This window comes from Staurois parvus, unplaced genomic scaffold (genome assembly GCF_062004578.1).
Source record: "Staurois parvus isolate SC_StPar_1 unplaced genomic scaffold, SC_StPar_1.0 ptg001184l, whole genome shotgun sequence".
NCBI lineage: Eukaryota > Metazoa > Chordata > Amphibia > Anura > Ranidae > Staurois > Staurois parvus.
The window spans coordinates 146,071-170,415 of NW_028318980.1; positions in this window are offsets into that span (position 1 = coordinate 146,071).

Genomic DNA, 24,345 nt, shown 5'->3' on the forward strand with positions numbered 1-24,345 from the left:
CCCCAGAAATGACAAATACAGATCTCTGTACTCCAACAGTGACCAGTACATATATCTGTACCCCCAGCAGTGACCAGTACAGATCTCTGTATCCCCAGCAGTGACCAGTTCAGTTCTCAGTACCCCCAGCAGTGAGCAGTACAGATATATTTACCACCAGCAGTGAATGCTACAGATCTCAGTAGCCCCAACAATGAATACTACAGATCTCAGTACCTCCAGCAATAACCAGTACAAACCCCAGTACCCCCAGCAGTGACCACTACTGATATCAATATTCCTAGCAATAACCAGTATAGATCACAGTACCCCCAGCAGTGACCAGTACAGATCTCTGTACCCCCTAGCAGTGACTAGTACATATCTCTGTACTCCCAGCAGTGACCACTACAGTTCTCAGTACTCCCAGCAATAACCAGTACAGATCTCAGTACCCCCAGTAGTGACCAGTACAGTACACCCAGAAGTGACCAGAATATACCCCCAGCAGACACCAGTATAGATCTCAGAACCCCCCCTCCCCTGCAGTGATCAGTACAGATCCCAGTACCCCGGGCACTGACCGACACAGATCTCAGTATCTGTACCCCCAGCAGTGACAAGTATAGATCTCTGTACCCCCGACAGTTTACCAGTACAGATCTCAGTACCCCCAGCAGTGACCAGTAAAGATCTCAGTACCCTCGGCAATGACCAGCACATATCTCGGTACCCCCAGCAGTTGACCAGTAAAGATCTCAGTACCCCATCAGTGACAAGTAGAGATCTCATTACCCACAGCAGTTACCAGTACATATCTCAGTACCCCCAGCAGTGACCAGCACATAATTCAGTACCTCCAGCAATTAGCCAGTACAGATCTCAGTACCCCCAGCAGTGACCAGTAAAGATCTCAGTACACCCAGCAGGGACCAGCACAGATCTCTGTAGGCCCAGCAGTGACCAGCACAGATCTCTGTAGGCCCAGCAGGGACCAGCACAGATCTCTGTAGGCCCAGCAGTGACCAGCACAGATCGCTGTAGGCTCAGCAGTGACCAGCACAGATCTCTGTAGGCCCAGCAGTGACCAGCACAGATCTCTGTAGGCCCAGCAGTGACCAGCACAGATCGCTGTAGGCCCAGCAGTGACCAGCACAGATCGCTGTAGGCCCAGCAGTGACCAGCACAGATCTCTGTAGGCCCAGCAGTGACCAGCACAGATCTCTGTAGGCCCAGCAGTGACCAGCACAGATCTCAGTACCCCCAGCAGTGACCAGTACAGATTTGTATACCCCCAGCAGTGACAAGTACAGATCTCAGTACCCCCAGCCGTGACCAGTTCAGAGTCTAGGTGATCCTGCCCCAACCTAGCTGTTCTATTGACACAGAGTGATGGCAGTGATAAAAGTAGCACCTAGGAGTTGAGTTCATATATCATGGTTTTGGCCAGGTACACACTCACTATTCCTCCTCCTGCGCCGGTGCCCCCCAATTCAACAGCATAGCTTGAAATTGTATAGCAGAGCCAAAATGGAACACCAAGATAGCTTTTTCTCCCAGTAGCAGGAGATGGAGTGGGCTGTGACCACTTTAGCAATTGAGCTGGAAGAACCTCCAGCAGCCCAGATGCCAAACTCTAAATCTGGAGCTTCCAGGGAGGATCTGGAATACACATTAGAGGAGTAGTGCGCAGGAAGGGGGTCAGCACTATGACGATGCTCATTGGTCCGATTAACATTCCACCTACTTGTGTGTAAATCACAGGAGTAGCCGAGCAGAATTTTAAACCTTTTTCTAGCTAAAATAGTATTCTGAGAAGAAAAATAGAATAATAAACAGCAACTATATCCAAAAAAAATGTACCAGAATGAATAAAGCCAGCAACCCGCTGCTGAAATATAACTCCAGCTCACTTGTCTTCCCTTTGATGTAAGTTTATTATGCAGAATTGTGCCGCAGACGGAGCGCCGTCTAATCCTCCTCCTCCCTCCTGTAACTTTATTCCATTTCCCAGACACACAAAAAAACTATCCCGTTCATCCCATCCTCCCTGACAGCGCTGAGAAACGAGATCACCCTGCCCCAGCCCGGATCTCATGCTTATCCACAACTGGTAACACCAGGAAAATACAGACGCCGTCCCTGCGCTTTGAACAACCACTTCTGAAAATTGCCTTTTTATCAGATACGGGCCCGCTCTCTATTCTGAAGGTGAATTTTATTTTAGTCATTATGTAAGATGTGCTCTGCCTATAGACGGGGGGAATTGTCTGTAAGTATGAAAGATCGCGCTGCATCTCTGTCTCGCAGATCTGTACGGACTATACCTGATGGTGGACATGTACGGACAAAGAACATCTTAGGCACCACTTTTATAATTCCTCGGAATATATATATATATATATATATACATATAAAAAAAATTTGTTTTAAATATTATATATATATATATATATGCAAAATATATATTTTATATATATATATAAATATAAAATATATATTTTATATTTAATAGATATACAGTACTGGTATACCATATATATATATATATATATATATATGTCTGTTGAAGCTGAACCCCATACAAAATATACAGTTGCAAGAAAAAGTATGTGAACCCCTTGGGATTATGTGGAGTTTTGCATGAATTGGGCATAAAATGTGCTCTGAACGTCATCTAAGTCACAACAATAGAAGAACACAGTCTGCTGAACATAATACTACACAAACATTAGATGTTGCCATGGTTTAATTGCACATAACATGTAAACATTCACAGTGCAGGGAGGAAAAAGTATGTGAACCTTTAGACTTAATAACTGGTTGACCCTCCTTTGGCAGCAATAACCTCAACCAAACGTTTCCTGTAGTTGCAGATCAGACCTGCACAACGATCTGGAGTCATTTTGGAGCACTCCTCTTCACAAAACTGTTTCAGTGTAGCAATATTCTTGGGATGTCTGGTGTGAATCGCTCTCTTAAGGTCATGCCACAGCATTTCAATGGGGTTGAGGTCAGGACTCTGACTGGGCCACTCCAGAAGGCGTATTCTGTGCTGTTGCCGCCATTGTTTTGTTGAATTACTTGTATGCTTTGGGTCATTGTCCTGTTGCATCACCCATCCTCTGCGGAGCTTCAGTTGGCGGACAGATGGTCGTACGTTTTCCTGCAAAATGTCTTGATAAACTCTGAAATTCATTTTCCCATCAATGACAACAATCCGTCCAGGCCCTGAGGCAGCAAAGCAGCCCCAAACCATGATGCTCCCTCCGCCATGTTTTACAGTGGGGATGAGGTTTTGATGTTGGTGTGCTGTGCCTTTTTTTCTCCACACATAGTGTTGTGTGTTCTTCCCAAACAACTCAATCCTGGTTTCATCTGTCCACAGTATATTTTGCCAGTAGTGCTGTGGAACATCCAGGTGCTCTTTTGCAAACTTCAAACGTGCTGCAATATTCTTTTTGGACAGCAATGGCTTCCTCCGTGGTGTCCTCCTATGTACTCCATTATTGTTTAATATTTTCCTTATTGTAGATGTGTCAACAAAAATGTTAGCATGTGCCAGAGATTTCTGTAGGTCTTTAGCTGACACTCTGGGATTCTTCTTTACCTCATGCAGCATTCTGCGCTGTGCTCTTGCACTCATTTTTACAGGACGACCACGCCTAGGGAGAGTAGCAACAGTGCTAAACTTTCTCCATTTGTAGACAGTCTGTCTTACCGTGGACACATGAACATCAAGGCTTTTGGAGATACTTTTGTAACCCTTTCCAGCTTCATGCAAGTCAACAATTCTTGATCGTAGGTCTTCTGAGAGCTCTTTTCTGCGAGGCATGGTTCACATCAGACAGTGCTTCTTGAAACCAGTAAACCCAAAACAGGTGTGTGTTTTTTAAGAGCAGGACAGCTGTCATCAACACATCCAATATCATCACACTGATTGGAGTCAAGGTTGGCTCACTCCTGGCTCCAATTAGCTCTGGGAGAAGTCATTAAGCTAGGGCCTCACATACTTTTTCCTCCCTGCACTGTGAATGTTTACATGTTATGTGCAATTAAACCATGGCAACATCTAATGTTTGTGTAGTATTATGTTCAGCAGACTGTGTTCTTCTATTGTTGTGACTTAGATGACGTTCAGAGCACATTTTATGCCTAATTCATGCAAAACTCCATGTAATCCCAAGGGGTTCACATACTTTTTCTTGTAACTGTATATATTTAAATACACCTATATATGTATATATACACTGCTCAAAAAAAATTAAAGGAACACTTTGAATACACATCAGATCTCAATGGGGAACAACAATATCCTGCTGGATCTCTATACTGACATGGACGGGGTGATATGTGTGGAACGTAAGGACGCCCCAACGTTTGATGGACATGAAAATGATCGACCTACAGAGGACTGAATTCAAAGACACCCCAAAAATCAAAGTGAAAAAATGATGCAGCAGGCGAGTCCATTTTGCTGAATTGCAGCAACTCAGAATGGTCCTCAGTAGTTTGTATGGCCCACACGTGCTTGTATACATGCCTGACAACGTCGGGGGAGGCTCCTAATGAGATGATGGATGTTGTCCTGGGGTATTTCCTTCAAGATCTGGACCAGGGCATCACTGAGATCCTGGACAGTCTGAGGTACATCTGATGGACCAAAACATGATATTCCAGTGGTGAACCTGCCAATTCTGGTGTTCAATGGCAAATGCCAATCAAGCTCTATGGTATCAATTCCTTCATCCTCTAGGAACTGCCTGCATACTCTCGTCACATGAGGTTGGGCAATGTCACGCACCAGGAGGAAGCCAGGACCCACTGCTCCAGTGTAGGGTCTGACAATGGGTCCAAGGATTTAATCCGGATACCTATTGTCAGTCAGGGTACCATTGTCTAGCCTGTAGAGGTCTGTGTGTCCTTCCCAGACCATCACTGACCCACCACCAAAATGGTCATGCTGGGCGATGTTACAGGCAGCATAACATTCTCCATGGCTTCTCCAGACCCTTTCACGTCTGTCACATGTGCTCAGGGTGAACCTGCTCTCATCTGTGAAAAGCACAGGGCACCAGTGGTGGACCTGCCAATTCTGGGGTTCAATGGCAAATGCCAATCGAGCTCTATGGTGCCGGGCAGTGATCACAGGGCCCACTAGAGGATGTTGGGCCCTCAGGCCACCCTCATGAAGTCTGTTTCTGATTGTTTGGTCAGAGACATTCACACCAGTGGCCTGCTGGAGATTATTTTGTAGGGCTCTGGCAGGGCTCATCCTGTTCCTCCTTGCAAAAAGGAGCTCACACCAGTCCTGCTGATGGGTTAAGGACCTTCTACGGCCCTGTCCAGCTCTCCTAGAGTAACTGCCTGTCTCCTGGAATCTCCTCCATGCTCTTGAGACTGTGCTGGGAGACACAGCAAACCTTCTGGCAATGGCATGTATTGATGTGCCATCCTGGAGGAGTTGGACTGCCTGTGCAACCTCTGTAGGGTCCAGGTGTGGCCTCATGCTACCAGTAGTGACACTGACCCTAGCCAAATGCAAAACTAGTGAAAAACAGCCAGAAAATATGAGTAGGGAAAAAAATGTGAGTGTCCTCCACCTGTAAAACCATTCCTGTTTTGGGGGTCATCTCATTGTTGCCCCTCTAGTGCACCTGTTGTTAATTTCATTGACACCAAAGCAGCTGAAGCCTATTAACAACCCCCTCTGCTACTTACCTGACCAGATCAATATCCCAGGAGTTTCATTGACTTGATGCTACACTCTGATTAAACAGTCTTCCTTTCATTTGCATCCTAGGCCTGGAAGTTGTGTTACTGGCAGGATCACCAGGTGAAAAAAAAGAAAAACAAGCTTAAAAAAAAAGAAAACAAATGCAGCCACCTTATCTAATGACTGGTAAGATAGAATATAATATGTTTTTTGTTTTTGGGTACATTTTACAGTATGTTCTGTCCATATTAAGAACTTGGTATTCATGGTAACTCACAATCAACCTGATTTGAAGCCCAACTCAACATTTTGTTAAAACCCACCTTACCCCACCCCACCCACCTAAATCCACTTTATCCTTTTTCCTTGTAGTTTTCAGGCTGGTCCCACGACATTGCAGTCCTCCCTTTTCTCCAGTGGATGCGACTTTGGATGGTCTTTCAGTGCTCACATAACGATGTGTGGGTACCTAGCTCACTACTTCTAGATATTTCTCCAAATTTCTAGCGCAGGGGGAAATTCCAGAGAGCTAATCTGCAGAGCCTCTCAGCTCTGACCTGAATTTGCATTAAGCCCAGGCTGGTGTGATGAGGTTCCCTTCGGTGGGCGTGTCCATGACGTCCTGAGCTCACAGGAAGTGGAATGTATGATACCATAATAGGATTGCACCAGGGGCGGACTGACAACTCATGGGGCCCCTGGGCAATAGGGGATCATGGGGCCCCTGTGTCCTTGCCCAAACTCAAAAAAGCCTATGAAAAAGGTACCAGGGGCATCTCATGGGGCCCCCTACTGACCCCAGGCCCTCGGGCAGTGCCCGAGTTTCCAAATGGTCAGTCCACCCCTGGATTGCACTGAAAACTCCTTTTTTTGCTGTCTTTACATTTGCTGGGCTCCTTATCCTTGTAATTTTCTACAACAGTGGAGCTGGGCTTTAAAGTGGACCTATCATCAGATATATTTTTATCTAAAGTGCATGCTATGTTATGCTTTAGTGTATTTACTACCTGCACAGAAATCACAGTGCTCCTCCTGACAATGCATTAATTTCATTTTCTCTCCAGAAAATGAACATTTTCTCTGCCATCTTCATTCAGGCATCGCCTGTGAAGCTCTTGGATGTGTTCACAAATGTATGACACATATCAGCCCCTCTTTCACTGCGACACTTTCACCGTGTGAATTACTATAAAGTTACAATGTTGCAGTCTGATCACTGGGGGGAGGAGAGACTGAGAAAATGTTTCCTCCTGCCTGCAGCAGACTGATGACATCATCTTAGCACATGCAAAGTCACTGGGCTGGCTTGCTTACAATGTTTACAGTCTTATCCAGGGGCGGACTGACAACTCATGGGGCCCCCGGGCAATAGGGGATCATGGGGCAACTGTGTCCTTGCCCAAACTCAAAAAAGCCTATGAGAAAGGTACCAGGGGCATCTCATGGGGCCCCCTACTGACCCCGGGCCCTCGGACAGCGCCCGGGTTTCCAAATGGTCAGTCCGCCCCTGGTCTTATCACTAGGGAAGAGGAAATGTGTATAGCCAGGTTGTTATACTGCGGCACTTTCTCCGTGTTTTCATATATGTATTTTCTGTAAATGTTACCAAAACTCACATGCTAAGAATACACAATAGTTTCCTTTTAATCCCAGTGAGATTTAAAACGAAAAAAAAAAAAAAAGCTCTTGAAATTGCTACCTTGGCCCACCAAATGGCTGATTCTACAGTTTCAGGCGCACGGCGCCCTTTGCAGGGAATAATAGCGTGCTCAGACCCGGTGGCAGGACACTGCTCAGCGTTGCGGTGACTGTGCAAGTAATTGTAGTTCCTCTATCTGCCATCTGTTTTGTCTCTTTTTAATTTCCTGGTGAATAAATAACCGCCCCCTCCGAACAGTGTCGCGCTCAATTCCGCCAGTGGCTACAGGGAAAAAAAAAATCTACAGAGAAAGTGTTTTCTTCCCCAGTTTTCATTCACTGATGCTGGAATGCCAAGGAATTGTTTCTAAGAGATTCCAGATGGTGCTCTTACCAAAGTTTAACCCATCTCACTGATCACAAAGGAGAATACTTGTCGTCCCTGAAGGTCCTGGAAGGCCCGGGGTTCAATTTAAAGGCTTCGAGCAACTTTTCTATTAAATCAGTGTAGCACTCTCCTAGGTAGCTAGGGGGAGCTCTAGCTCTAATTGTCAGTCAGGAGGGCTGAGTAGCAGCCTGGGTGTGATAGCCAGGTGGGTCAAATTCAAATTCTGAGCTGAGAGGCTCTGCAGATTAGCTCTCTGGAATTTCCCCCTGGAGAAATATCTATAAGCAATGGGTGGAGGTGAGGAGTGGCTGATCTGTACTCTTAGAGGATCTTGGCCAATTCCCAACAGGAGGCTTGGCAAGGGGCCAGGACAGTCTTTAAAAGTAACTGAGCCTGCTCAGCAGCAGGAGAGTCGGAGGAGAGTTTGGGTTGAAGAGGAGGATGTGACTCTGGAGAGCAGGAGCCTGTGAGGGGGCCCAGATGGGAGAAGGTCTCACCTCCATCCAGAGACCTTGGAAGGAGGAAAGCTTTGGACTTTAAGGTCCCCCTGAGAGAGGACCACCTCTGTGGCAGGGAAGAAGCGGCCCAGCTAGAAGGTAGCAGCCACCAACCCACCAGTAATATAGGAGAAGGACTAAGTTAGTACACCCCCTGGGCCAGATAGGGGAAAGAGCACTCTTGTGGGAAACCAAGTTAGCAACAACCCGGGACTGTTTTACTTTAATTTGGCAGGCACTGGATCCCCTGCTCAGGGATTTCCTTCAGATAGCTGGATGAATGGAGGATTCATCTGTGGTCTGGGTTGGTACAACTGTAGATGCTGGTTAGCTCTCCAAGAAGAAGATTTTGCTGTAAAAACTTGTATACAGTTCAAGAACGTTGTCTCCAGTCTCTCCGTTTCCTTGTGCATCCTATACACCCCTCAACCCTATCCACATTCAATATCCTTTAATAAAAAAACAAACAAAAAAAAAAACAAAGCAAGCTCAAGGACTTCTCCAGTGAGCAAGGTCTGAAGAAAGTGTGTGTTGCCTGGCAATGCAGGACTATGAAGGGACCCAAAAACCTATAGACTATTAAGGGGGTAGTGCTATATTAGTAAATGCAGCAACATTCATCTCATGATCAATGCGCCTCTACTCATTTGCATGGAAGGCTGCAGGGCATTGCACCCATGACCAGTGAGTCCAGTTTACAATGCATCAGCTTATTCTACATATTCCTCCAGCCTCAGGTCTGTACTGAGGTATGGACCTACTGTTATGGTGCTGGAAGAAGTGCAGCTGTACTATAGGAGGAAAGGAGAGGAGGGATTGCCACTCTCACTGCTTCTTCTGCTGCACTGGCAGATGGGACATGTAGTAGTTCAAAGTAAACAATTCTAAACTTCAATGACTACAGTCAAAACATACAATTTTTTGGACAGAAGAAGAACTCGCCATTCAGGTAAGTGGGGGTGGTGTGAGGGTGGGGGGGTTAGGTAACCCTATCTCCATTAGATACCCTTTTACATCAAGGTGCCCATCAGAGTACTCTTTATAACAGAATCCCCATCATAGTCCCCCTTACATCAGAGTTCCTATTAGATAATATTTTACATCAAAGTTCCCATTACATCAGAATCCCAATTAGAGTCCCCTTTTATATTAGCATCCCAACATACATCATGATTCCCACTAGAGTCCCCATTTTACATCAGGGGCCCCATCACAGTTCCCCTTATATCAGAGTCCCCACTAGAGCCCTTCTTAGATCAGGGTCCCCATCATTGTTTCCCTTACATCAGGTTCTGATCAGAGTCCCCACTTACATCAGAATCCCTATTTTTATCAGGGTTCCCATAACAGAGTCCCCCCCCCCCGCCACACACACACACCACAACACCACCTTAAATCAGGTTCCCCATGAAAGCCCCCACTTACATCAGAATCCCCAATAGACTCCCCATTTGCATCAAGGTTCCCATCAAGGTCTCCCTTACATCAGGGTCTCCACTAGAATCCCCCTTTACTTAGTGCTCTTGACCACCAATGATGATGGGTTTTTTTTAATGGTGGTGGGGGGGATTGGGTTAAAGTGCCAATGACCACCAATTATTTAGAGATTTTTTTAAGGATTTAAAGTGTCACTAGACATCAATGATTGTGAGATTTGTGGGGGTATTAAAATGCCACTGAGTACCAACAATTGTGAGATTTTTTTTGTGGGAGGTGTCAAAGTGTCACTGACCACCTATGATTGTGGGATTATTTTTTTGATGGAGTTAAAGTGCCGTTGGCCACTTTCTTTTTTTCGGGGGGGGGGTGTTGGGGGGTTTAAAGTGTCACTAACCAGTTATAGTGGGATTGGTTTTTGGATGGGGTTAAACTGCCAATGACCACCAAAGATTGTAGGATAGTTTGTTGTCAAAGTGGCACTACCCATCAATGATTTTGGAATTTTTGGGGGCATTAAGATGCCACTGACCATCAGCAATTGTGGGAGGTTTTTTTTGGGGGCGGGTTAAAGTGCCATTGGCCACCAATGATGGTGGGGCCGGCTTTTGGGGAGATTTAAAGAGGCACTGACCATCAATTATTGTGGGATTGTTTTATGGATAAGGGTTAAAATGTCATTGGCCACAAATGACTGTGGATTTTTTTTATTGGGGGGGTTAAGGTGCCACTGATCATCAGTGATGAACAGATTTTTTTAAGATGGAGGGATCTAAAGTGGCACTAACCATTAATAATTGTGTGGGATTTTTGGGGGCATTAAAATGCCACTGACCATCAACAATTCTGGGATTTTTTTTCCGGGGGGGTTAATGTGCCATTGACTACTAATGATTATGGGATTGGTTTATGGGGAGATTTAAAGTGGCACTGACCATCAATTATTGGGGGACTGTTTTTTGGATGGTGTTAAAGTGGCATTGACCACAAATGATTGTGGATTTTTTTTTTATGGGCGGGGGGGTGTAAAATGCCACTAGGGGCAGACTGACCATTTGGAAACTCGGGCACTGGGGTCAGTAGGGGTCCCCATGAGATGCCCCTGGTACCTTTTTCATAGGCTTTTTTGAGTTTGGGAAAGGACACAGGGGCCCCATGATCCCCTATTGCCCGGGGGCCCCATGATTTGTCAGTCCACCCCTGAGTGCCACTGACCATCAGTGATTAAGGGCATTTTTTTAAGGTAGAGGGATTTAAAGGGGCACTAACCATCAATGATTGTGGGATTTTGGAAGTATTCAAATTCCACTTACCACCAATATTTGTGGGATTTTTGTTTTGTTTTGTTTGGGGGGGAGGGGGCATTAAAGTACAATTGGCCCCCAATGACTGTTGTTTTAAAGATTTGGGGGGTTGCTAAAGTGCCTCTGACCCTCAATGATTGTGGAATTTTTGGGGAGCATTTTTGGAAACTCGGGCACTGCCCGAGGGCCTGGGGTTGGTAGGGGGCCCCATGAGATGCTCCTGGTACCTTTTTCATAGGCTTTTTTGAGTTTGGGCAAGGACACAGGGGCCCCATGATCCCCTACTGCCCGGGGGCCCCATGATTTGTCAGTCCACCCCTGAGTGCCACTGACCATCAGTGATTAAGGGCATTTTTTAAGGTAGAGGGATTTAAAGGGGCACTAACCATCAATGATTGTGGGATTTTGGAGGTATTCAAATTCCACTTACCACCAATATTTGTGGGATTTTTGTTTTGTTTTGTTTGGGGGGAGGGGGCATTAAAGTACAATTGGCCCCCAATGACTGTTGTTTTAAAGATTTGGGGGGTTGCTAAAGTGCCTCTGACCCTCAATGATTGTGGAATTTTTGGGGAGCATTTTTGGAAACTCGGGCACTGCCCGAGGGCCTGGGGTTGGTAGGGGGCCCCATGAGATGCTCCTGGTACCTTTTTCATAGGCTTTTTTGAGTTTGGGCAAGGACACAGGGGCCCCATGATCCCCTACTGCCCGGGGGCCCCATGATTTGTCAGTCCACCCCTGAGTGCCACTGACCATCAGTGATTAAGGGCATTTTTTAAGGTAGAGGGATTTAAAGGGGCACTAACCATCAATGATTGTGGGATTTTGGAGGTATTCAAATTCCACTTACCACCAATATTTGTGGGATTTTTGTTTTGTTTTGTTTTGTTTGGGGGGGAGGGGGCATTAAAGTACAATTGGCCCCCAATGACTAATGTTTTAAAGATTGGGGGGGTTGCTAAAGTGCCTCTGACCCTCAATGATTGTGGAATTTTTGGGGAGCATTAAAGTGCCAATGGCTGCCATTGAGTGCTGGATTTTTTCTAAAGGTGAACGATGGGTTTACAATGCCCACTGTCCATCATTGACTGAGAAAGCTCTATCTGCCTCGTAAAACAATATGAAATTCATTGGGCACAATATTGCATGACAGGGCAATTGTCAGTCAAACTATCACAGCACTGAAAACTGAAGACAGGCATAGTAATGAAGAAGTATATACAGACTGATACTCAAGCGGTTAATCAGTCTTTCTCCTTTTATTATGGCAAGTAGTCTGCTAATGACTCTAAATGCTCATTGTTCGAAATGTATTCATAACATGCACACGTTACTTTTTTTTAAATTATTTTTTTACATTTTGGATCTTTCTCTGACTTTTGGTAAGGACAGAACTTCTTCAATAAAAACACAAAGGTCTCATGCATCGATGCACAAGCTCAGCTACGTATCAACTTGACCAGAACTCTATTCCCGCAACAGACCTGTACGCATTTAAATACATTCTTTCTTATTTTTTTCCTCCTCCCAGCAAGACTGCCCTGGCTGAGCTTCTCGACTTGAGCCGCAGGCAAACTAGCACCGTGACCTTGATGTGCCAGGCAAGAAGGCTTCTCTCCGGGAAGGCATCGGAGACTGCACAGCACTGCGCACCCTGAGATAATGCGAGCTGACAGCCACCACTGATATAAAGAATATTACAGGAATACAACAAGAAAACACAAGAGGCCCCGGCTAGCGCTGGAAGTCTTCAAACTACGCGGAAAAGTCTGTTACATAAAAAAATACGGCGGACCGCTAGCTCATTTATCAAGTCTAGTTTTTTTTTGGATACTCAAAAATTATTCGAGCCAAGGAAGCATTTAAATACAGCTTGTCATAATCGGATACTCGGCGTTGTAACGTAACGTGCCGCGATAAAGACAGCTCAAGATTTTACCCGCAATTAAACATACTTATTCATTGTATTCTAAGAATATTTTTTTTCCAAATTCCCTTTCGAACTCATTTTAATTTCAACTTCAATCTTGGTAGGCACAGGGCACGAATCATAATTTATATACACTGCATAGAGCTCGTCGGCAAGCAAGTATTTAGAAAACCCTTTTGACGATCGACGGCTTGACGTCATATCCGGCGCGGGCGCCATCTTGGTGCTCCGTTTTCCGACATACAGTACACCCCTTGAGTGGTGTGAAGGCCTGTCTGCTTGCAGTTCTGTGTAAGTAGGTTTTTAGTTCTTTTTGTTATTTAATAAAAGGTTTTACACTATATGAGTCTCTCTTGCCTTACTGGTGACCGTGTTGGAGAGCCATATACTGGAGAGACACTACTGGTATCATCCACCATTAATGATATAGCCAAGAGGAGGGAGTTCCACCATTACTGCCAGAGGGATCCACCTGAAATCCGGAGGAACATTCCACTCATTACCCAAGGCTCATTGGTCCTTAGAGGCCTGGGCAGGAAGGTGAGGGGGCACCCCAGCTATAGAGGATTGGCACACTGCAGTTCACATCTGCATGGAATTTGTTTGATACACAAGGACACTGTTCACTTAGTTATATCTATGTCACTTTAATGCATGATATCCTCATATCTGTCTGCTTCACCCCACACCGATGATATATATATTTGTGCATATGGTCTTTTTGTATATCTGGGCCATATACTATTGAGTGGCTTGCATGTTAATTTCAATTGTAATATAGCGCCGTATTGTTTGCTTTATATTTTAGTTTATTATCTTGGTGCCGTGGCTGTGGCACTTCCAATACTGGCTGCTTAAATCACCCATCTATATATAGTGGCGCAGGAGATCTATTTTAATTATATATTTAGAAAACCCTGGCGCCCCACCTGTGGCCACAAGTGGGGCACCAGGGCTTTCTAAATATGTCCGATTATAAAAAAAGAAAATCACAAAAAATACGCCAAGGACCTCTATAGTCAATCTCAAAAACTGGTAGATGCATATATATCGGCAATTGTACCAAAAGTCAGACTACTGTTGACTCCACCATAAAATAGATTGGTGTGGTCAACGAACCTCACCGACACACTATTAAACAATCCAGGGTGATAGATTACCCCAAAAGGAAGTTTCAGAAGGGAAAATGCAGCTTAAAAGAATATGGCTTTATTGAAAATATAGTATCAATAATTACATATACAAAAGTGAGCTAAAACTTCTATCCACCACCACACTAAAGTTAAAAAAAAACAACGTTGTCTCGTCACCCAGGCAGATGCTCATTCGACCTGTATTCAAACATAAGGAATGGTGCTAGATACCCTCAGTGAATAATATCCTAGCAGGACATAGGCCAGGTTCAAATATGTGTGGCCGTGCGGGCCGCGATTTGAATGGACTTCCGTGCCCCGAGACACACAGTGAAGAAGTCCCTGCATTTCTTCGGAAATCGCAGTCCACACGGGAACTGAGTTTCCCAGTATGGTTGTGATTTCCAGTGCGGGTGGCATGCCATTAGAATTAATGTCACCTGCCTGTGGGTCCTGCATTTCTCTGTGTGGGTGGTGCGACTGCAGGTATTTGTGCTGCTCCACCCGCACAGATGTGAACCAAGCCAAGAAAGGCCTAAAGAAGTAAATGGGTAAGTAGTGGGTAACATTCAGGTGTATTTGTATAGCCCTCCAATCATATTGCACCCTCTAAATATTAGTCACCGAATGTAGAATCATACAGGACGTGTCACTAACAATGCAAATTGAGGACAGATATGCGTACAGGGCGGCCCATGATGATACTGATGGTAATTTAAGTAGTCCACTGGGATGGAAAGCAATCCAAGCTCAAGATGATATTATAACAGCTGAATGTCCCACAAGAATCAACTGAATTCAAACAGTCTCAATTGCCATCCAGTATAATGCACAATAGGGCTCTAAAAGACCAATATATTGGGGTCATAAACCACATTTCACCCAGACTTTTGAAATACATTTGTTTTCCAGCTACAGAGGCAAAACTCCACCTTGTTCCAGTCACTTCGCCATTTACCAGATGGTGATGTGTATAGCCATAACTGCTAGTTGGATCTCCAGATCATGTTGGTGTATGAGTTATCCGGGATAGCGTGGAGGGCTCAGGTGACTGTGGAGTTAATGGGGGCCAGAACAAGACAGCTTCCGTGTGTGGTGACATCTTCTCGCATGTGACATACGTACGTCACAGCAGCTGTCTCATACGTCACCTGAGGGTAATAGCATTGATCTCTACCAGCCTCATGTAACATGTTTCCAGTTTCATATTGTCTTCTGCAACACATCTCCAGCCAATTACGTATCCTGTCCACACTCTCTGACCCTCATTTCCTCTATTAGGTCTGCAGTATGTGACAGTTCTCTCAAGCATTACTTATATTAAACATTATATGTGGCCTTTTGGTGATGTCCGGGGCCGCATTTGAGGGCCCTTTAGCTCATAAGTTGACAACCACTGCTTTAAAGTATCTGTGAACTCTAAAGACCCATTCATACCATTTCATTAGAAAATGCACATTTTTAATGAAGCATTTTGCATGTGTTCTACATGTGTCTTCTTCCTTTTCATTTTTTTTTTTAATTTCCTGTCTCCATTCTGTGGGTCATATCTGTGTTAAATAGAAATATGGACATGTGACTTGGAAAAAGCGCTAATTAAAATACATATTGCATCTTTAGGGCATTCTCAATGTGTTTTTCATGCTTTGCCATTGACTTTTACATAGTATGCAAAAGAGTAAGCAAGCAGGATTTTTTTCAAAAAACACAATAAACTGCCCTCTAATGCAAGGGACTGATGTGCCCTGGAGTGGGAAAAATTGCATTGGGTGTCATTCAACCCAGAAGAGGACTGGTACTGAACTATGCAGGAGGATGTGTGGGGTAACACTAGGGTAACTGCTGCTTGGCAAGTTTTATTCATACAAAAATTGAAAATTGAAATGGGCTTTATATTACTAGTTTGCATTGAGAGGAAACCCAAACAGAAAATGAAAAAGCAGAGATTATGTCTGGTGGCAATTAGACCTAGAACTTTGCACATTACCTGCATACTGTATGTACACTCCCCGGCCAATTTATTAGGTACACCTGTTCAATTGCTTGGTAACACAAATTGTAACAAAAATCAGCCAATCACATGGCAGCAACTCAATGCATTTAGGCATCCAGACATGGTGAAGATGACTTGCTGAAGTTCAAACTGAGCATCAGAGTGGGGAAGAAAGGGGATTTAAGTGACTTTGGACATGGCATGGTTGTTGGTGCCAGACTGGTTGATCTGAGTATTTTAAAAACTGCTGATCTACTGGGATTTTCATGCACAACTGTCTCTAGGGTTTACAGAGAATGGTCCAGAAGAGAATGGGCAGACTGGTTGCTGCGACATTCAGATGGTAGGGTCACAATTTGGTGTAAACAATATGAAAGCATGGATCCATCCTGCCTTGTATCAACAGTTCATGCTGTTGGTCCTGTAATGGTGTGGGGGATATTTTCTTGGCACTAGAAAGGTGTACCTAATAATATGGCCGGTGAGTGTATGTACCCAGGTAAATTTTGACATTGAATATAATGATGTAACATTTATAGTTGCAGATGCAGGAAGAGATAACCGATTCACACCTTTCCCACCCCAAATGGTTAGCAGGTGAAAGCAGCCTAAGCTCGAATCATCCAAGCCATGCCCTTAACATGTTTTGCCCCACCCATGGGCCTCCACAATTAAACACTAGGGACGGGGCAAAACATATTGGGGGCATGGCCTGGCTGAGGCTGCTTGTTAACCATTCAGGCTGGCCATGGTGTGAGGCAGCTGAGCTGTTTCTTCCTATGTCTACAGTATGCTTTGGGTCTGGTGGAGCATACTGTAATGATCAGCTGTATCCAATTAGTTGGACGTTGTTAGCCTGAGCGGGGACCACTAAACATGTATCATGGGTTAACAATTACAGATGCCACAAAACTCCAGAAATCCACGTAGTGAAGTCTAAACCTGTAATGTTCCAGATACCATCTACAGATTACCACTGTTGAAGTTTAGGCTGCCTGATTTTGGCTGACGTCACACAGTGTGCACTGCTTAATACTACCACCTGAACCCATAGAGAAACTCTCATGTCAAAAGTAAGCTTTCTAGAGGTATAGTAGGCTGAAATCAGATGGAGATTGTTTTTCAGTTACAAAGAGCATTGAAAAATATGCACTATATGGCCAATTAGTGGACACTTGACCAACAGATCCGTATGAGCTTGTTGGATATCCTATTCCTAAACCATGAGCATTAAAATGGAGCTGCCCTCCTCGCTTTTTGGCTTTACCAGCCTCCACTCTTCTAAAAAAGCTTACCACAAGATTTTGGAGTGTGTCTGTGGGAACGTGTGCCCATTCAGCCAAAAGAGCATTTGTGAGGTCTGTTCAGTAGGGTTGAGTTTGGGGCTTCATGCAGGCCACTTGAGTTCCTACACACCAAACTTTTCAAATCATGTCTTTATGGAGCTGGCTTTGTGCACAAGGTGATAGTCATACTGGAGCTGGGAACACCATCCCGAAAAGTTCAGGTACTGATTTTGGACCTAGCTCACAAATGGTGATCATTGCCAATTTGAGTTTCAATTTATCCCAAATGTGTTCAGTAGGCTTGAGATCAGGGCTCTGCACAGGCCACTCTAGTTTTTCAACACCAAACTTATCAACCCATGTTTTTATGGAGCTGACTTTGTTCACAGGGTCACAGACATGCTGAAACAGAAAGGTCCTTCTCCAAAAGGTCATGCACTGATGTTGTATGAGTAGACTGGACACAATTAGCATTGCAATGCATGTTCTTCAAAGAGCCTCTTTGAAGGCTCTTTGAAGAACACCTGGGTTCCCACACACCAAACTTTGCAAATCATGTCTTTATGGAGCTGGCTTTGTGCACAAGGTGATAGTCATACCGGAGCTGGGAACACCATCCCAAAAAGGTCAGGTACTGATTTTGGTCCTAGCTCACAAATGGTGATTATTGCCAATTTGAGTTTCAATTTATCCCAAATGTGTTCAGTAGGCTTGAGATCAGGGCTCTGCACAGGCCACTCTAGTTTTTCAACACCAAACTCATCAACCCATGTCTTTATGGAGCTGACTTTGTTCACAGGGTCACAGACATGCTGAAACAGAAAGGTCCTTCCCCAAAAAGTCATGAACTGATGTTGTATGAGAAGACCGGACACAATTAGCATTCCAATGCATGTTCTTCAAAGAGCCTCTTTGAAGGCTCTTTGAAGAACACCTGAGTTCCTCTGCAGCAGATTCACTCATCAAACCATGTCTTTACGGACTTGGCTCTGTGCACAGGATCATGCTGGAATAGAAAAGTGCCCCCCCCCCCCCAAAAAAAAACTTTTACCACATGGCTGGAAGCATACAATTGTCTAAAATGTCTTTGTGTGCTTTACGATTAACAGTACTCATCACTGTAGACACCTGAACTCAATAATATGGAAGGGGGCCATTTTTTTGGCCATATACTGAAGCTATCCATCTTGCCTTGCGGCTTTCTTATTAGTGATTGATGTGTTTTACCTGGAGGTCTCCTTTAATGAAGATATTAGGCACATCCTCGCCTTTAATCTTGACAGGAATGGGCTGACATCTCTGCCAGACCCTGTAGGAGAAATGTGAAGATTTATTTTATATTGTTCGTGAGCGCCGTTCCCCGGGGAGGCGCCGCTCTCCGAAGACGAACACGCAACATCAATAAATGCATTTTTATAAAAATAATCACAATAACCGGGGCCCTGCGACAGCATTTGCATGTGGTTATAATGCATTGTGATAGCGCAGTGATCGCACATCCCACGTGCTGTCTCCACATCGCTTTGCTTCATCTTGTGCCGAGGTTATTTCTGTGCATAATTGGAAGTTGGTTTACAACGCACTGCGGGGTGTAGCTTGTTTACAAATACCGTTGCAAATATGAATCGCAAATGATTCTCTTTGCCGGAGTTTGCTGGAGAGTCTCTGAATCCTTTATACCAGCCGAGCGAGGCGGAGGAGGTAGTTAGGCTCTCCCCCATAATGCTTTGTGACAACTTTGTTTAGGCACCAATTGATCACAGCTTTACTGCACAGATTGTAACATGATATTAACAATTTACCGGGAAGGCGTTAGATAGGTACTAAGGAAGATATGTCTGTCTATCTGCATTTCCTCCATCTGTCTGTCTATATAATATCTATTCCCTGTTCATAGATCTCTATAGGCCTAATTCACAAAGCATGATACCTTTGGGATTCTCAGTACTGTGCATTATGTTTTAATACACTAAAAGCAGCAGAGCTCTGATCAGCTGAATTAGGCACACACACACAAAGACTATTTTATCCAGCTTTGAGGTATTATGGGTGTAAATGTCCATTTAGGCAGATTATTACATCAGGTAAAGCTTAATAAATTACATTCTTCCCTCCATTTCTTTCCATTTTCCCTTCTTGTTTCACTTTTCTCATTTATTTCCTCCCCTTTTCTCTTCCTTCTTATCATGTTATTTCACTTTTTTCCTTCTTTCTCTTTTCCCATCCTTCTTTTCTTCACTTTCCTTCCTCTTTCACTTTTTCTTCCTTCTTTCACTCCTTTACTTCTACTCCTTCTTGCTCCTCCTTTACTTGTCTTCCTTGTGTTTGCTTCATTTTCTATTCTTTCCTCCCTTCTTTCCTTGTTTTTTCAACTCCCTTTCTTCTTCCCTCCCTTTTTCTCTGTTTTCCATTAATGTTAATTTTCCCTTCCTTTCCACCCTTCTTACCATTTTTATTTTCTGCTTCCTTTCTCATTTCTTTATTTCTAATGTCCATCCTTCCTTTCTTTTTTTTTTTCCTCCCCACTTTCCTTCCTTTCTTCCACCTCGCTCTCCTTTCCTTCCTCTTCTTTTGCCTACATTTTTTTCCTTCCTTTTTACATTCTTTTCCCATTTCCTTTTTTGCACACGTCTAGCTTCCTTCCACTTTCCCCATCCTTTTTTTATCTGTCCTTTCTTTTTTGCTTTTCATTCCTTCCTTCCTTCTTTCCTTCCTTCCTTCCTTCCTTTTCCTCATGCCATTTCTTTCTTTCCCTTCCCACTTCTCTTTCCTTTCTCTTCCCTCTGCCCTTCTATTTTTACTTTCCCTTTATTACGTCCTTCCTCTATTTTTAGTTTCCCTTTATTTCATCCTTCCTCTCTTCCTACCATTTTTCTTGTTTTCTTTCTTTCTTCCTTCATGTCCTACTTTGGACTTTTATCTCTCTCTCTTTCTTTTTTGCTTCCTTCCTTCCTCTCTTCCTAGCTACCGTTTTTCTTTTTCCCCGCCTCCCCCTTCCTTCTTTTTTTCATTCTCCTTTACTCCTTTTCCTACCCTTCCTTCTATCCTCCCTTCCTACCTTCCTTTCTCCCTTCCTTAATTCCTTCTATTTCTTTTTCATTTCTCCCCTCACTTTTCCTTTCTTCTTACCCTTCTTCTTTCCTACCATTTTTCTTTTTCTCTCCTTTCCCTTCTATCCTCCCTCTCTTTCTCTCTGTTTTCCTCCCTTCCACGCTTCCTTCCTCTTAAACTTTCTTCCTTCCTTCCTTCCTTCCTTCTATTTCTTTTTCATTTATCCCCTCACTTTCCCTTTCTTCCTACCCTTCTCCTTTCCTACCATTTTTCTTTTCCCCCCCCCTTTCCTTCCTTCCTCCTTTTCTTTCTTCCTGTTTTCTTCCCTCCTTCCTTACTTCCTTCCTCTTTCCCTTCCTTCTTTCCATTTCTATTCCTTTCTCCTTCACTTTCCATTTCTTCCTACGCTTCTCCTTTCCTGCCATTTTGCTTTTTCCCTCCCTTCCCTCCTCCATCCTCTTTCTCCCTCTTTTCCTTCCTTCCTTCCTTCCTTCCTTCCTTCCTTCCTTCCTTCCTTCCTTCATTTCTTTTTCCTTTCTCCTTTACTTTCCCTGTCTTCCTACCCTTCTCCTTCTTTCCTGACTTTTTTCTTTTTCCCTCCCTTCTTTCCACTTTTTCCTTCCTCTCTCTCTTCCATCCTTCCTCTTTTTTTATCCCTTCCTTCCTATAACTATTAACATAACTTGAATTTTTGGTCATACCCTTGGCCTATTCTCCAGCATAGACCACGGGATTGATTTGCTAAAGGAAAATAGATTCTGCACTTTGCAAGTGCAGTTGCACTCTGCAAGGGCCTTTGCTCCAGTGCTTAGTAAGAAAGTGAAAACTTTAATTTGCAGGGAATACCCAATCACATGCAAGGAAAATAAAAAGACACAGTTTTTGAATGCTCATAAATGGATTATGGAAGTCAACAGAGCTTCACCGCATTTACTAAGATCTGGAGCAAGTTCTCTTCCAAAGTACTCAATCTATTTGCCTTTAGTAAATAGCCCTCCCTTGTTTTCCATACCCCCAGGTGGAAGCACAGGCCTACTGGTTCATGGTGAATTAGCAGAGCTCCATATCACTCTGTTTGTTTCCCATCGCAGACATTCCCAGCAGCATGTTGCCACACTGACAGTTCCTTGAACATGTACGTACACATTTATCAGACTTTCATGTGGCATAACAGGCTGCTGCCAATATGAAAGCCCCTTCCGTCGTAGTGGGACAGATCGCTGCGTGTTCCACACACCGCGCTCCAGCATGTTTCCCGCACCCCGCGATTCTGCATGCTCCGTTCCTGCATTTCAATAAGTCTGTTTTGCATATTTCCTCTGAAAATAGATTTCACTCCCTCCCACCGAGCCAAAGAAATTTACCTTAATCAACATCTTTGACTACGTTCCCACACTTGGTATGTGCATAAATAGAGCGGGTCATGAAAGGTTGCCAATGGGATTTTTGTAGCTGTTAGAGTAGGAATAAAAACTCGGCAATATTTTCATTTTTTTAAGTAAAAATAAAAATGAGATCTTCCAGCCTGATCAAAATTCCTCTGTGTCTCTGGAGTATTTAATGAAATCCTTTACTCCATTTCCGAATACTGTTCAGATAAAAACTCTCATTTTCTAGACACAATGGGGGATGACTATAAAACTTTGCCTGGCTACAAACTTAGAAAAAAAACATAATTTTGCTGAATATTTACTGTGAAAAACAGGTTAAAGCGACCCTGTCACTTTATAACAAGAGCACTCTATAAATTAAGCAATTTAATACTTGCCTATCAAGCAGCTGGAGAGTTAAATATCCACTCTCCTGAAGAACTCTAAGTCCGAGAAACCAATGACACATCTCCAGGTCCAATTTTGCTGCTGGTCAGGGCATTGTCTGGCCAGCAGTTGAATTCAAACAAAGGGTCAAGGAATGCTGGATGGTCATGGCCATATCTGATCAATGATACCATGGATGACCATCGATGGTCATGGCCATATCTGGTCAATGATACCATGGATAGCCATGGATGGCCATAGATGGTCATGGCCATATCTAGTCAATGATACCATGGATGGCCATGGATGCTCATGGCTACATCTAGTCAATGATACCATGAATGACTATGGATGGTCATGGCCATATCTGGTCAATGATGCCATGGATGGCCATGGAAGGTCATAGCCATATCTGGTAAATGATACCACGAATGGCTATGGATGGTCATGGTAATATCTGGTCAATGATACCATGGATGGACATGGATGGTCATGGATATATCTGGTCAATGATACCATGAATGGCAATGGATGTCATGACCATATCTAGTCAATGATATCATGAATGCCTTTGGATGGTCATGGCCATATCTGGTCAATGATACCATGAATGACTATGGATGGTCATGGCCATATCTGGTCAATGATACCATGGATGGCCATGGAAGGTCATAGCTATATCTTGTAAATGATACCATGGATGGTCATGGCCATATCTGGTCAATTATACCATGGATAGTCATGGCCATATCTGGTCAATGATACCATGGATGGTCATGGCCATATCTGGTCAATTATATCATGGATAGTCATGGCCATATCTGGTCAATGATACCATAGTTGGCCATGGATGGGCATGGCCATATCTGGTCAATGATACCATGAATGGCTATGAATGGTCATGGCCACATCTGGTCAATGATATCATGGATGGCCATGGAAGGTCATAGCCATATCTGGTAAATGATACCAGGGGTGGTCATGGCCATATCTGGTACATTATACCATGGATAGTCATGGCCATATCTGGTCAATGATATCAGCCAGCATTCCTATTTCTTTGTTTATGTTCGGCTGATGGGTGGGTATCTGTTAGTTAAAATGGAAGAAGATTATTGGTATGGGTCACTGGTTTTGTGTAAGTGAGTTGGCAGGATTGGCACTAATCATAAGTGATAATGGAGTGTCATCGCTAGACAATGTGATGGATTCGTGTCATTGCATATGCAATGGGCAATCTGTGTCTTTAAATCAAGTTCCCCAAAAGGGGAAGTTCCGCTTTAAGGCTTTGTCCCCGCTCCTCGTTAAGGATTGGCACCTTTGAGGAGTGTGGGGGGGGGGGAGGTACCCGAATTTGACAGGTACCTGTTCCCACCTCCGCTGCCAATTGGAAGCGTAAGTTGTCTTCCTCCTTCCATCCCCGTAGTCTTTTGGGACACGTGACAGGTCCCAGAAGACTACGGGACCAATCACAAAGCTCAATGGGCACCCAGTTGTGAAACCACAAGCTGTCACAGCTGGGTGCCCACACTGAAGATGCCTGTGCCGAGGAGACAGGAAGGTCACTCAACCTTGTGAGGACACCGTGAGATCAAGGGACAGGTGAGGGTCCATTTTTTAAAAGTCAGCAGCTACAGTTTTTGTAGCTGCTGACTTTAATTTTTTTTTATTCCCACTGGACATCCACTTTAAGTGTATGTTCAGACAATTTTTTAGGATAGAATAAGGAAGGATTGCAACTCAGGTTTCAGGTTTTACTGCTACAGACCACCAGTAGAGAGATTTTCCTTTACTTACAGTCCTGCCGACAATGATATCACTGCTTGGCCATTGGGGATTTACCCAGACTTCCTGTCTGGACGGGAAGTGAAAATAAATTTCTCCAATGAAGTCCCAGAAAACCAGGCAGGGGTTCTAATCCTTCCCCGCTCCATCCAAAACTTAGAAAAAAGTTTTGGCTATACTTCCAGTGGACATCATGACTCATCTATAATGCCTCCTGGCCAGCATTAGCGGTTTACTGACTCTACGTTCTGCCTGAAACGGCCCTTTAAATCAGGCCAGTGATATACGCTAGTCTGCATTTCAGTAGATTTGATTTATAAAGTGCGCAGTCTGTAAGCGGGGCGATCGGATGAAGTAAAACAAAGGTATTACAATGGGAACATCAAGCACAAGAGAAAAAAAAAACTTATAAAATGTGCATATCCTTTGCCTTGCCTCAAAAACACAAGGC